Below are 16,036 nucleotides of genomic sequence, written 5' to 3'. Positions count from 1 at the left end.
AATTTTTGTTTTTCAAAGCTTCTTAACTTTTATGTAGGGAACTACTGGTTTTTGAGAAAGCACCATACTGTCTTCCGTAGTGGTTGCACCATTTTACACCCCCCAACCAACAATGAATAAGGGTTCCAGTCTCTCCACAACATCGCCAACATTTGTTCCTTGCCGCACTATGACTATCAACAAACAAATGGAAATAGAAGCTGTGGTATATTCACACAATGGAATATTATGAAGCACTGAAAAAGAAAAACCTCATGAAATATTGTCCAAAATGTGTGAACATGGAGGAAATTATGCTGAGTGACCTATATCAGTCACAAAAAGACAAATACTGCATAATTCCACTGTTGCAGAACAGGACTGATATAGGGGTTGGGGAGAAACTAAGAAAAGAGGGGATAGATGATGTACGCAGCATTGAAACAGACGAGGGAGAGAACCATATAAAAGGAACATATGTTTAGGTATTATTGGTATGACAAGAGTCCAGAACAAGAGTTACACAGTAAAATGGTCTGGGATGGGGTGGGGGTGGGGAGGGGACACTGTATAACAATGAAAGAACTTTTTTTCCAAAGAAAAAAGTGAACTGGGGGAAGGGAGGACAGGGATGAAAATGTGCAACAAAGAATGAATGGAAATCCAAGTTCTTTACAAACTTTCATTAAAATTTAAAAATAAATAAAAAAAAAATAGAAAGAAGCTGCAATGCAATCCCGAAGGTGCTGAGTGCGAGGCCACCAGCTACTTCATGATAGCATGAACTATCTCTTCACGTTTAATTAACTCCCTCTGAAAACCTGCCATAGGGTTGGTTCTGACTCTACCGTACCCAACAACAATAACAACCTTTATATATTTCCCTATCTCTAAGCCATTTCAACTCAGTCACTTAAGTTTAACTACATGGTAATAATTTATATTATTAATTCAATAACCCCTCAGTAAAAAGTAATTATTTATCCCCTTTGGATTTTTGATAACTATTTTCCATTAAGTTTCTTCAATATTTTTGTCGTGAGAAAGATCAGACTCAAATGAAAATCTCAAATATTAATCAGGTGTTTGTTCAACTACTGTAAGTGATTATTACATATGTAAACTGGTGATAATAATAATAAAAAAACCCAAAACTATAAAACTAGTGGGGACAAAAGAAGAAAATATTTAGAACATGTTTCCTGTAGTACCTGAAACTTATTAGGGATTCAATAAAAGCCTGATAAATATTTAAAGTTTGTATGCACCTCTGCGTGATGTGTATTACTATGTTTGTTGCATGCTTTGCATACAACTTACATTTATGTTAGAAATTCTAGTAAAGTAGTCTATTATGTGTTTGGCTGCTACCAAAAATTTTGGAGATTGTAGTCAACAAAAAGCTAATAGCCTAGAAAATCTGACAAAGGTTATTTGAGTCAGAATTGACTGTTTGCCTAGTTGGTTGGTGTCAGCAATGATTCAAAGGGACCATATCAACAACAGACCAGAACTTTGGTTTATCTTGCATCATCACCATGATATTCATCATGTTCAAGTCCATTTCTACACTTAATGTGTTAATTCATTTTGTTGTGGGGTTTCCTCTCTTTTTCTGGCCTTCTGCCTTTCTCAGAATGATGGGTTTTTTCCCATGTATAAACCCCTTATGAGAGCAGTGAGTGTGTATTTATGGGTACACCACATCTATGTGTTTTATTGACTATGCAAAGGCATTTGACTCTGTGGATCACAACAAACTGTGGCTAACTCTGAGAAGAATGGGAATTCCAGAACATTTGATTGTGCTTATGCAAAACCTGTACTTGGACCAGGAGTTAGTCATCAAAACAGAGCAAAAAAAAACGCTGTACAGTTCAAAATCAGGAAGGATGTACACAAGGAGTATGTCCTATCTCCATACCTTTTCAATCCATACGAAAAACAGTTCATCCAGGAGGCTAGGATCTATGAGGAGAAACATAGCATAAAGATTGGAGGAAGAATCACCACCAACCTGCATTATGCAGATGACACAAAACTGCTTGCTGAAACTGAGGTGCTTACTGCAGAAGGTCAAGAACTGCAGCCTTCAATGTGGATTGAAGCTCAATATCAAGAAAACAAAGATTCTCAGCACTGGGCTGATTGGCAGCATTATGATAGATGGTGAAGAGATTGAGATTGTGAACATCTTCATTTTGCTTGGCTCCACAATCAACACTATTGGTACTAGTAGTCAGAAAAATAAAATAAAATAAAATAAAACGCATTGAGAAATTCTGCTGTCAGAGATCTTTCCAGAGTACTGAAGAGCAGCAATAACATCAGTCTGGAGACTAAGGTGCACCTGATCTAGGCCATAGTCTTCACTATGCTTCAGAAAGTTGGACAATGACTAGGAATGATAAAAAGACAATTGATGCTTTTGAATTGTAGTGCTGGAGAAGAGTATTGAATATAACATGGACTGCCAGGAGAGCAAACATGTTCATCCTGGAGAGGGTGAAACCAGCCTTCTCCTTGGAGACAAGGGTTCTGAGGCTTCATCTTACACACTTTGGACATGTATCATGGAGGAACCAGTCCTTGAAGAGGGACATCATGCTCATGCTTGGAAGGGTGGAGGGACAGTGTTAGAGAGGAACACACTTGATGAGATGAACTTATTCAGTGACTGGGCGGATGAGGATAGATGTGTTAGAAACAGTGAGGTTGGCACAGGATAGAGCAGGTTTCAGAGCTATTATACATAGGGTCGCTATGAATTGCAAGTGACTCAATAGCACATAACAACAGCAACATATATGTATGTTAATATTTATGCATGTTGTTATCATTGCTCAGTGCCCTTGATTCAGTTCTGAATCATGACTCTATTTAAAACAGAATGTTAATATTGCACAACTTTATTCAATCCTTAAAATCAATTCTACACTTGAGTCCCCTGTTGTAGCTTCTGTGTCAATCTATTTTGTTAAAGGACTTCTTCTTTTTCTTTGGTCTACTTTTTCAACAATTTCCTTCTCTTAGAATTGTATTTCTGCCAAAGAAATTTGTTCTTTCTTTTGTTAGTTCTTGGCATCTACGCAACTATCTAAGGGATCCTCAGTGTATATAACAACATATAGGCAAGATTTACAATATTAAGACTGCATTCTTAAGTAAAAGCTACATAAATTCTCTACTCTGATACACTGATCGTTATTTCTACATCTAATTTGTATTGCTATTAAATGCTGTTGGTTGAGTATGATTCATAGCAGTCTTATGAACAACCGATATAAACCATTATATCCTGAGCCATTCTCACAATTTTTGACATAATTGAGCCTATTGCTGCTGTCGCTGTGTCAATTCATGTGGTTGAGGGTCTTCTTTTATTTTTCTGATCCTCCACATTTCCAAGCATGATGTGCCTTTTCAAGGAATCACTTTTCTTATCAACATGCCTAAAGTTCGTGGATGAAGTTTCATCATCTGTGCTGCCAAGGAACACTCCAGCTGCATTCCCTCCAAAACCTATCTGTTTGTTCTTTCAACCAAGTTAAAAAGAAAATTTGAAATTGTAAGTTAATGAAGTAACTTTAAATATTACAGCATTAAATATTCTTGTGGTCTACAAAAGTGTGATTTTTTTTCATTATTGTGTTTTTAGAAGTTCAAGAATTATATAAACTTGTAAAAGTTGTAAGCACATATCTTGAATCAAACCTAAAATATATTATATATTTATTCTGCGTATTTCATTGTTTTCATTTGTTGTTATGTGCTGTCAACTTCCCGTGATTTATAGCAACACTATCACAACAGCCCTAAATTCTGCTCTATTCTGTGTCAATCTTATTGTCTCTGACACACCTACCTCATTACCCCAGTGACTAAACCAATCCATCTCATCAAGAGTCTTCCTGTCCTGCACTGTCCCTCCACCCTCCCAAGCATGACGTCCCTCTCCAAGGATTGGTCCCTCCTTGCAACATGTCCAAAGTATGTCAGACAAACCTTCAGAACTTTTACCTCCAAGGAGCAGCCATTTTAGGATGAATATATTTGTTCTCTCATGTAGACAAACTTATTTTGAATTGTATTAAATTAAGAAAAACTTTCACTTTAAAAAAAGGATAGTGCTTTTGTTATGTTTTATTGAGTTGGAATTAACTCATAGCTGACACTACAGTTTTTCAAAGGTATTATGTTTGCACAGTAGGGGACTGCCAATCTTTATTCCACAGAGCAGCAGACAGTATTCAAACTGCATACAGTTGAGTGGACAAGCACAAATTCTAAACATTAAATTTATTAAATTACCTTTTGACTCAATTTCTCTAAGTTAAAAAATGTTTTCACATGATAACCCAGGTATACACTAGTGAATGAAGGCATACATTTTGTGTATTTGTTATTACTCTTGTTACGGGCTACGAAGTCACCTATAGCTCACAGTGACTACAATAGCTCGCAACCATGTCCTATCTTGAGTTAGCCTCACTGACTTTTACATATTTACCCATATTAACCAAATTACTATGTCAATCCATCTCATATAGGGTCTTCCTCTCCTGCACTGCTTCTCCACCCTTAAAAGTATGATGTGCTTTTACAAGGACCACTCCCTTCTGGCCAATGTCCAAAATATGTGAGACAGAGCTTCAAAATCCTTACCTTCAAGGAGGTACTTGATTCCACCCTCTCTAAGATAGACCTGCTTGTTCTTCTAGAAGTCCATGGTATATTCAATACTCTTCTCAAGCACCACAGCTCAAAGACACTGATTCTTCTTCTATCATCCTTAGTCATTGTTCAGCTCACTGAAGTAGTGTAAAAATCATGGAATATTATGTAAATTATTAAGTTATTATAACACTCTTGGTAACAGCAGCCAGGAAATCAGGAGACAAATTGCATTGGGAAAGTCGGTTGTGAGGGACCTCTCAAGAGCAGTGAAGTGCAACGACATCAGGCTGGAGACTAAGGTGTGCCTGATCCAGCCTATAGTCTTTGCAATTACATGCTATGCATTGGAGAGTTGGACAGTGAATAGGGACAATAGAAAGAGAATTGATGCCTTTGAGTTGTGGTGCTGGAAAAGAGTGTTGAATATACCATGGACTGCTAGGAGAACAAACAGGATTGTCCTGGAGAGGGTGAAGCCAGAATGTTCCTTGGAGTCAAGGATTCTGAAGCTTCATCTGACATACTTTGGGCATGTTGCAAGGAGGAACTGGTCCTTGGAGAGGGACATCATGTTTGGGAGAGGGGAGGGACGGCACAGGAGAGGAAGACCCTCAATGAGATGGATCGATTCTGTGAGTGGAGTGGTGGGAATGAATGTGTTTGAGACAGCGAGATTGGCACATGATAGAACGGCATTTAGGGCTCTTGGGTCTCTATGGGTCGCTATGAGTCGGAAACGACTCGACGGCACATAACAACAACAACATGAGTTGCAAATGACTTGATGGCACCTAACAACAACAAAAAGCATTATAAATTATATAAATTAAATATTATATTGTATTCATTGATTAAGATTAAATTTGTAGCACCACATTTTAAACATAAAGGTGTACTCAAACTATATGTATGCAGTAACCATTAACATTAAGGTCCATTGAATACTGACACTAGAAACCTGAACTACCAAATAGATAATTTAAAATTGTGTACCTTATAGGTTCTGGTGTTTGAAGTCACATTAACTAGCAATACATTATATAAAATTTTTCATTTGTCTTGGTAGGGTGGAGGGACAGCGCAGGAGGGGAAGGCCCTTTATGAGATGGATTGATTCAGTGGCTGGGATAATCGGGATGGGTGTGTCGGAGACGGTGTGTTTGGCACAGGACAGAGCAGAGTATAGGGCTGTTGAACATAGGGTTGCTATGAGTCACAAGCTACTCAGCGGCACAAAACAACAACAACAACAACATATGCTGTCACCATAGGTTGTGCATGTTCTAAACATGACCATTTGATGCACTTATTATGTTTGTGTTACTTCCTATAGCTATAGAGATGGAGTTTTAGACTTCTGTTAAATCATTGTTCACTTTCATGTAGGGGCATAATGTAAGGATGGCGCAAGATCGGGTACAATTTCATTCCGTTCTACATAATGTTGCTATTACAGCTGACTCAATAATACTTAACAAAAACAATATATAATCAAGTAAACAGCTTAAAAGATATTTAATTTTTTAATTTTGAAACTTCATACGTTCCTATGATTCAGTAGTTCAGTTGATTAGATTCCAATGGGATCTATTAGAATTTGCGTGTGTTCAATCTCACCTTGAAAATTATCTTTCCTTCTTCCTTTTCTTCTCTACTGCACTACACCTTCCTACCTGCCCTCTTTGTTCTTCTTCACAAGTACACACACCATTAGCGCATCCACAACTGCTTTAAACGAATTTGGCAGGAAAATATGATCAGCTATTACTAAGTTAACATAAACACTGTAGGAAAATCTATAAAGTACAATCATATTTCCTATTTCAATTCAATTCAGAAAAGTGTACATTGAAGACTGAGTTGTATGGTCAAGTCAATAAAAATGTACTGACAGCAGCTACAAGGAGGTCTGGTGGTATAGTCAGTAGAGAGTTTCCCTGCTGACACAAATGTGGCATCTTTCTGGCAGTTCCAATACACAGCAGCTTCAAAGGAATAAGAGTCTCAATGTTCTGTCATGCAGTTTCCATCCTCTGAAAACACACTGGAAAGTTAGTTTCATTTCTATTGAAGGGCAAGGAGCATTAAATTGATAGTAGCCACAGTATTCTCAGTCCTACAGTAAAATCGTAACAATTTTTTAACATAATAAAGATGAAACTTACAAATTGTTGTTAGAAAATGAGTGAAATGTCAGTAATTACTTTAGAGATGGAACTGACTCATAGCTGATCCTCCTGCTGGTTTTCAGAGGGTATCCATTATACGGGAGGAGATTGTCCATCTTTTTTCCTGCAAGCAGTTTGCATATTTAAACCATCAAAGAAGGACAACCTATAAATTAGTGAAATATACTATGAAAAAGGATCCCTTATGAATGACCTGGGATTTGCCAGGCAGGATGTCAGTTAATGATCTTGGTCACAAGTCATAGAAGTTGCTTCTAGTTTACTCACTTAGCAAAACTTCACAGGATACTAAAAATTACATTAACATTGGTAAAGTTCATCAATTTAAATGAGGCATTAGATACGGAGCAGAAGCAAAACTGTTAGTTGGGCACTGACACATAGTAATTGAATAATTTTAGAAATCAAACCATCAATAATATTTTCTTAAATATTTTAATCTATTGATTCTTATGTAAACTTTAAAAATAATCGTAATCAAGAAATATTCATATAACCATGAGGTTTTCCAACAATTTATATATTCATGAAAAATACATGAAAATTCTTGAAGATACTAGTTTTGCCCTCTTATCTGACAAAGGAAAACTGAAGAAATACTAAATTTAGTATTATTTTTCAGAAACTGTGCACTAAAGAGATTATGTGTGAAGTTCTATAAACACTTACTATCCTACAAGAACTGACAACGGATCTGAAGAAGCTATTTTCACAGTATCACAAACTGTGTAAAAGTAGTCCTTGGGGAAATACTGGGTCTTTGTTGAATAAGTGTGATAACTTGAATTTCAATCAGATATAAATTTCCTGCCAAAGATTTGTCTTTCTTATCTAACATAGTTATTTCCATGGCAAAACCTATTAAATTTAAAAGGTCAAAACTTTGGATGCCTCTGCTTTTATTTAATAAGCATTTAGATGAGCTGTTATTGTGCATTAGAATTTATTTTAAAGGGTACATAGACACATTGTTCCTAAAGCTAATGTAGTTATTTTCATAGATCAAAGCTTATTTCTCTACAGAAGACATTTTAATTCTACGTTATTAGAAATATTATATTCACTGATCAAACTGTGTAACAATGCTCTGAAAAATACTTCAAGTAGAAACAAGGAAAATAATAAATCTTAAATAATCCTTATTGGAAATAAAGGAAATAGCTAATTAAACTATTCTAGATATTAAGGTATTAACATCTTAACAGGTATTAAAATATTAAAAAGTAGGCATTAAGAATTTTTCTAAGTATAGGTCACCTCTCAAATCATTATGTACTTTCCTAAATCAAAGTAAATGCTAACCTTTGGGATACCTGATGATTGAGAAATTTTATTTATGTTAACATAAATTAGGTAATTAAACAATGTCAATAGTTACAAAAGAATGAGAGTGTGAAATGGAAATCAAGATGTCATCAAGATTTTTAATCTCTCTGGAGGATCTGAAAAGAAATGTTAGAGAATATGTTGGTTTTGATTGCCTTCTAGTTGAGCAAAACTCATAGCAACCCTATGAACAAAAGACCTGTACAATTATTGACATTTATCAATGTTCAGAGTTTCCAGAGGCATGTTATTTAGGAAGTGGATGCCATTCCTGTTTCCAAACCTGCCAGAGTATGTTATTGTTGTTATGTGCCGTTGAGTGGCCTGCGATGTATAGCGACCCTATGTACAGCAGCTCTGAACCCTTCCCTGTCCTGAGCCAGTCTCACTAATTCTGACACACCAACTCCCATGACCTCACTTACTGTATTAATCCATCTCATTCTGGGTCTCCCTCTCCTGCACTATCCATCCACCCTTCTGAGTATGATGTCTTTCCTCAAGGACCAATCTCTCCTGGCCAAGGGCCCAAAGTAAGTCAGGCAGAAATTCAAAATCCTAGCCTCCAAGGAGAGACTTGGTTTCACCCTCTCCAAGACAGACTTATTCATTTTCTTGGCAGTCCATGGTATAGTCAAGACTCTTCTCCAGCATCACAAATCAGAAGCATCTATTCTTCTTCTGTTATCCTTATTCATTGTCCAACCCTCTGAAGCATAGTAAGTAGTTGAGAAGACCATGGCCTGGATTAGGCACACCTTTATATCTAGACTGACATCTTTACTCTTCAGCACTCTGGGAAGTTCCATTATAGCAGATTTTCCCAAAGCAATTGTCTTTTGATTTCCTGATTACTGGTGTTCAGAGTGTTGATTGTGGATACGAGCAAACTGTAGTTGCTACCAACCTCAATCTCTTCTCCATCAAATATGTGGCTGCCAATTGGCCCATTGGGTAGAATCTTTGTATTCTTGATGTTGAGGTTCAATCTATATTCAAGATCACACTTCTTGATCTTTTGCAGCAAATGCTTCAGGTTTTCTTCAGTTTGAGCAAGTAAAGTTGTGTCATCTGCATAACATAGGCTGTTAGTGAGTATTCCTCCAATCTTGATGCCACATTACTCCTCATAAAGCCCTAGTTCTGGAATGATCTGATCTGCATGTTATTGTTGTTGTTATGTGCCATTAAGTTGCTTGCGACTCAGCGATCTTATATACAACAGTCTTAAACCCTGCTCCATGCTGTGCCAATCTCACTGCCTCCGACACACCCATCCTGATTACCACAATCACTGAATCTATCCACTTCATAGAGGGCCTTCCACTCCTCCGCTGTCCCTCTACCCTCCCAAGTATGATGACTCTCTGAAAGGACCAGTCCCTCCTTAAGATGTCCAAAATATGTGAGACGAAGCCCCAGAATCCTTGCCTCCAAGGAGCAGTCCGGTTTAACCCTTTCAATGGATGAATCTGTTTGCTTTCCTAGCAGTGCATGGTACCCTCAATACTCTTCTTCAGCACCACAGCTCAAAGGATGAATTCTCCTTCTATCCTCCCTAGTCATTGTCCAACTCTCTGATGCATAACAAGTGATTGAGAAGACCATGGCCTCTGTCAGAGGTACCTTAGTCTCCAGAGTGATACCATTGCTCTTCAGTACTTTGGAGCGGTCCCAAACAGCAGACTTTCCGATCACAATATGTCTTTTAATTTCCTTGCTGCTGGTGCCAAGACTGTTGACTGTGGAGCCAAGCAAACTAAAGTTGTGAACAATCTCAATCTCTTCACCATCCATCCTGATGCTTCCAATTAGTCCAGTGGTGAGAATCTTTGTCTTCTTGACATTGAGCCTCAATCCATATTAAATGCTGCAGTCCTTGACTCTCTGCAGCAAGCACTTCAGGTCCTCCTCAGTAGCGGCAAGCAGGGTTGTGTCTCTGTATAACGCAGATTGTTGATAGATCTTCCACTAATCCAGACGTCACAATTCTCCTCATAGAGCCTAGCCTCCCGGACAATCTGCTCTGCATACAGGTATAAAAGGTATGGAAATAGGACATAACAATTTTGAACCATGCAGTGTTTCCTTGCTCTTTTCTGATGACTGCCTCTTGGTCCAAGTATAGGTTTCACATTAGCACGATCAAGTGTTCTGGGATTCCCATTCTTCTCAGAGTCAGTCACAGTTTGTTATGATCCACACAGACAAACGCCTTTGCATAGTCAATGAAACACAGATAGACATTTCTCTGGTATTCTCTGCTTTCAGCCAAGATCCATCTAACATCAGCTACAATATCCCTAGTACCAAGACCCCTTCTTAACCCAGCCTGGACTTCTGGCAGTTCTCTGCTCATGTGCTGTTCCAGTCGTTTTGGAATAATCTTCAGTAGAATCTTGCTTACATGTGAAATCAATGATATTGTTCTATAGTTTCTACACTCTGTTTGGTCACCCTTCTTTGGGATGGGGAAAAATGTAGATTTCTTCCAGTCAGTTGGCCAAGTGGTTGTTCTCCAGGTTTCTTGGCAAAACTGGTGAGCACGTCCAGGGCAGCATCTGTTAGCTGAAATATGTCAATTGGTATCATCTATTCCTGGGGCCTTATTTTTTGCTATTTCCTTCAAAGCAGCTTGAACTTCTTCCTTCATCACCATAGGCTCTTGCTTATATGTTATTTCATGATATTCTTCTGTGTCTGCCAATTCCTTTTGATATAATCATTCAGTACATTTTTTTCCATCTTCTTTTATACTTCCTGGAACATTTGATATCCTGCTTAAAGCATCCTTGATTATAGTAACCTGAGGTTTGAATTTGTTCTTCAGATCATTGAGCTTAAGAAACGCTGAATGAGATCAGCCTTTTTGATTTTCTGACTCTAGCTCCTTGCTCATTTCCTTGTAATATTTTGTTTTGTCATCCCGTGCTGCCTTTTTGAATCTTCTATTCAGCTCTTTAGTGTCTTGAATTCTTCCTTCTGCTTTGGCTTCTCTGTGCTCCAGTGCAATATTCATAGTTTCTTCTGGCATCCATTTTGGTCTTTTTTTCCCCCTCTTCTGTGTTTGGTTCCCATGCATTCGGTTTAATTGTCCTCAGCTTCAGCTTGAACTTGGATATGACTTTTGAGTATATCCCACTTGAATTTCAGAACCATTTTAGGAACAGGTTTGAAGCCTTGACTACTAATGAGTGAAGACCAAATGAGTTGTGGAAGGATATCAAAGGTATCATCTAGGAAGAGCGCAAACGGTCATTACAAACACAGAAGAGCTGACCAAAATGGATGTCAGAAGAAACTCTGAATATTACACTGGAGCACAGAGAAGCCAAGCAGAAGGAAGAAGTTATTTGCATGCAGTTCTACTCTTTCCTACAGGGCCATTTTGAGTTGGAATCAAATTGATAGGAATAAATTTGCTTTTATTTGTTTTAGAGAATGTGACAGATACTCTCATAGACACTATTAATAAGCTCAATTATACTATATCAAGATAATAACCAGATTTTCTTTTGAATAACAACACAGATCAACTGGTAATCTGTGAAAATATCTTGGGAACAATCATGTTTAAAGGGAAAAAAATAAAGACAATCCAGCAGAGATATTTGCTATAGTTATTATTATCACCTGAGGCAGTGTTGAAATATGTGTATGTATTTGATATTCTTAAATATGACATTGGAGGTGTATATAACTGTAGATATCTCAAGTTGTGCTGACGTGTCTAGTTAGACTGTTGAAAGTTTTTTATCACTTTATTTCCTCTATAATATTTATTAAATGTTATTGTTGTTTTCATGTGCCTTTGCATTGGAACCTATTTATAGCTGACTCTCCAGTGGGGTTTCAAACATTGTAAATGATATGGGAGGAAATTACACATAGTTTTTTCCATGGAGCAGTTCATGAGTGTGAACCACATACATTGAACTTGACAGGACAACTCCTTACACACTAGGCCAACAGAACTCTCTCTGCACTATATACAAGCCTAAGAAATGAAAATGAATGCTTCTTATTAATTCTAATTTTAATTATACATTTCACATTACTGACATTTGTGACACGGTGAAGGTACATGCAGTCTGACACTAGAAGATACATCATATGTTTGCATGTCAAACTCTTAATTGCCAGGTGATGTTGGTTGTGACTACTCTGATGATAGTTCTGACACACTAAATGTCTCTGTGGGGAAAAAGGACAAGTAATCTGCTTCTGTGGATACATATATACACACACTGACACCCACACCCCCACACACAGAGTGACAATTTGTTTAATCTTCAAAATAATTTAAGGAAATAAGCCTTCTGGGATCTCTCATGTTAGATGCCTCCATTTCCGAAAAAGGTTAAAATCAGAAAAAGTGAATCTGCTTCATCCATGCATGAGATAATGAATGTAAAAAGGAAAAGAGGCTCAAGAGCTTTTAAATATGCTACATGTAAATGACCTATGTGCTTGCTCTTCCATCCTGGAAAGCAGTGCTGTCAATGGGACACTCAGAAGCGTGAGCATTGTTCAGGGAGACTCCATTTGAAGATGTTACAAAAATACTTACAAAATGTTTATATGGTGTTTCAGCAAAAATTTATTAGTTTTTTTTAATTAAATTATTCTTCCTGTGTGTTTTAACAATAAAAGTATTCTTTCATAAAATTGTCTTATCTGGGCCACTACAGAAAGAAGGTCAAAGTCTATGTTAGTTTGGTTTTTTAATCATACAGTGAGCTCTGGTTAGAGTTTCATTATTATCCAGTTACAATCAAGCTTGTTGTTGTTGTTGTTATGTGCCGTTGAGTCCTTTGCGACTCATAGCGACACTATGTACAACAGCCCTAAACCCTGCTCTATCCTGTGCCTATCGCACTGCTTAATGACACACCCATCCCAATTACCCCAGCCACTGAATCAATCCATCTCATAGAGGGTCTTCCCCTCTTGTGCCGTCCCTCCACCCTCCCAAGTATGATGTCCCTCTCCAAGGACCTGTCCCTCTTTGCAACATGCCCAAATTATGTCAGACGAAGCCCTAGAATCCTTGTCTCCTAGAAGCTGCTTGGTTTAATCCTCACCAGGATGAATCTGTTTTCTTGGCAGTCCATGGTACATTCAATACTCTTCTCCAGCACCACAGTTCAAAGGCATCAGTTCTCCTATCCTCCCTAGTCATTGTCCAACTCTCTGTGCATAGCAACTGATTGCAAAGACCATGGCCTGTTTCAGGCGCACCTTAGTCTCCAGTGAGACACCATTGCTCTTGAGTACTTTAGAGAGGTCCCTAACAGCAGACTTTTCCATCGAAATACGTTTTTTTTTTATTTTCTAACTGCTGGTGCCAAGAGTGTTGACCGTGGAGCCTAGTATCACAAAATTTCATCTGCACACTATACAAGCACAAACTTTTGTTTTCATTGAACTAGTGTTAAATTTGTTTTGAACAATTTTCTATATTTTGAACTACAATATTTTGGTATGTAGTCTTTGTGAATCTCAATCAATACTGTTCTTTTAGAATTAATTAGTAATTAAAGGAAAAGAAGAAAAAAAGCATTCAAGGCTTACAAACAATGTTGTATCTAACAGTGTTGCTATTCATGGGAGAGAGAATTTACAAAGCATTTTTTTTAGTTTTCACTTAATTTAATAAACATTAAAGCTAATATATCTTATATTATTCTATGAGTAATATTTAAATAAATATTATTCTAATTGAAGCTCTGGTGGTATAGTATGAAACAATTTGTGCAATTTTTTTCTTTGTTCCCTGGGAGAAGGACATTTTTGGAGAAGTCTCCTCCTGCTATGAATTGTTGCTGTTGTTGTTAAATGTCTTGAGACAAGTATGACCATTAGTGACCCTACAAACATCAGATTTGAACGCTGTCCTTTTCTCTGCCTTTCTCACACTTTCTGACACACTAGATCCCACAGTGGCAGTCACTATGCCAATTCACATCTTTGAGAGACTTCCTCTCCATCAATGATCCTCTGTCTTTCTGAGCATCATTTCTCTCTCAGAGGAGTAGTCCCTAAAGCAACACACCTAATGTATGTGAGGCAAAGCTTTATCATCTTTACCTTCTTGGAACACTCTGGCTGAACTTTCTCTAACAAATATTTGTTCTTTTGGCAGTCCATGGAATTTTCAGTACTCTTCATCAACACCACAGCTCAAAGGCATAAATTATTCTTCTGTAATCCTTTTTCATCATCTAGCTCTCAGATGCATAACAAATGATCAGAAAGATTATGGCTTGAATTATACACATCTTAATCCTCAAACTGACACTTTCAGAAAGGTCTCTAACTGTAGACTTTCCCAGGGCAATATGTTTTGTGGTCTCCTGACTGCTGGTATCAAGTGTGTTGATTTTGTATCCAAGTAAGATGAAGTTGTTGACAGTTTCAGTCTTTTTTCCTGTCTATCATGATAATGCCAGTGGCATCCAGGGGTGAGGTTGTTTCTTGTTTTTTGCTTTTAACCCTTGACATTGAAATGCAATCCGTATTTAAGGGTGTATTCTTTGATCTTCTGCAACAAGTGCTTCAAGTCCTCCTCATTTACAGCAAGCAAGATTGTGTCTTCTGCATAATTCAGGTTATTGATGATTTTCCCTCTGATCGTGATGCCACATTCCTTTTCACAGAGTCCAGCTTCTTGAATAGTTTGCTTAACATACAGATTGAATAGATATGAATAAGTATATAGAGACAATGCAACCCTGAAGCACGAACCTACTTAATAATTAACTATGTAATGTTTCCTTGTGTCTTGGCCTACATCCTTGTTTCCCATAATATAATTAAATTAAGTGTTCTAGAATTCCCATTCTTCTCAGTGTTTACATAACTTGTTTGATCCATAAAGTCAAATGCTTTTGCAAAGAAAATAAAACATAAACAGACATTCTTCTGGTATTCCTTACTTTCAGCCAGGATCATCTGACATCAGCAATGATATCCTTTGTGCCATAGACTCTTCTAAACCCTGCTTAACCTACTCAAATTTCCCTGATTATATTCTGTTCTAGCCATGTTTGGATGCTCTTCAGAAGTATTGATCTCGCATGTGATGTTAATGATACTGTTCAGTAGTTTCCACATTCTGTTGGATCATCTTTCTTGTGAATGGGAAAATATATAGAAACCTTCTAATCTGTTGATTAGAGAAAACTGGAATTGGAGAATAAACTCTTTCTGCATTTCTCAAATTGAGAAAATGAAAAAATAAAATTGAGCCTCAAGTCTCAATATTGATATATGCTATAGATAATTTATTTAATAACACAGAAAAATGAAAACAATATGTAGGGATTTACAGACAGACCGGCGGGAGAACGTGCTCCTGGGCGGAAGGGAAGCCGGGAAGCTGCGCACTGGGGAAAGTTACTTTGGATAATAGCGAAGAGGCATCTTCCAGGTACACAGAAAAACCAGCGGGCCCTCGGGCCAGAAAGGAAAACATAATCTACACAGGAGTTCTACAGGACATGTCACCTTCCCTTGGAGACAGTATAACTAAACTTAAGAGACACTGGTCAAAAGAAAAAAAAATGTCAGCAGTTGACATATTTGGAATCACTGAAGCCAAGAAACCATAAGATACAAGCTGTCAGATCATGGGTTGGACAATGGAAGATACTTTCTGAAGGGACTCGGCAAATGTGAAGGGTTATCCTGGTGGAGGGTGGAGCTGGGAAGTAAGTGGGTCAAGGCACTGGACTAGGGGTGGGGTCAACACTGTAACTAATGCTTAACTCCACAATAAGGGATTTATCTTTCACTGCTCCACAAACTGCTTGTCTGTCAGATACTCCTCTAAATCTGAACATTCAGATTAAGACAGACTAGGA

This window comes from Elephantulus edwardii, unplaced genomic scaffold (assembly GCF_000299155.1).
Source record: "Elephantulus edwardii isolate Elephantulus edwardi_28Jun2011 unplaced genomic scaffold, EleEdw1.0 scaffold00012, whole genome shotgun sequence".
NCBI classification, from domain to species: domain Eukaryota; kingdom Metazoa; phylum Chordata; class Mammalia; order Macroscelidea; family Macroscelididae; genus Elephantulus; species Elephantulus edwardii.
The sequence above is the reverse complement of the archived record's forward strand: the minus strand, read 5'-3'. Positions refer to the sequence as shown.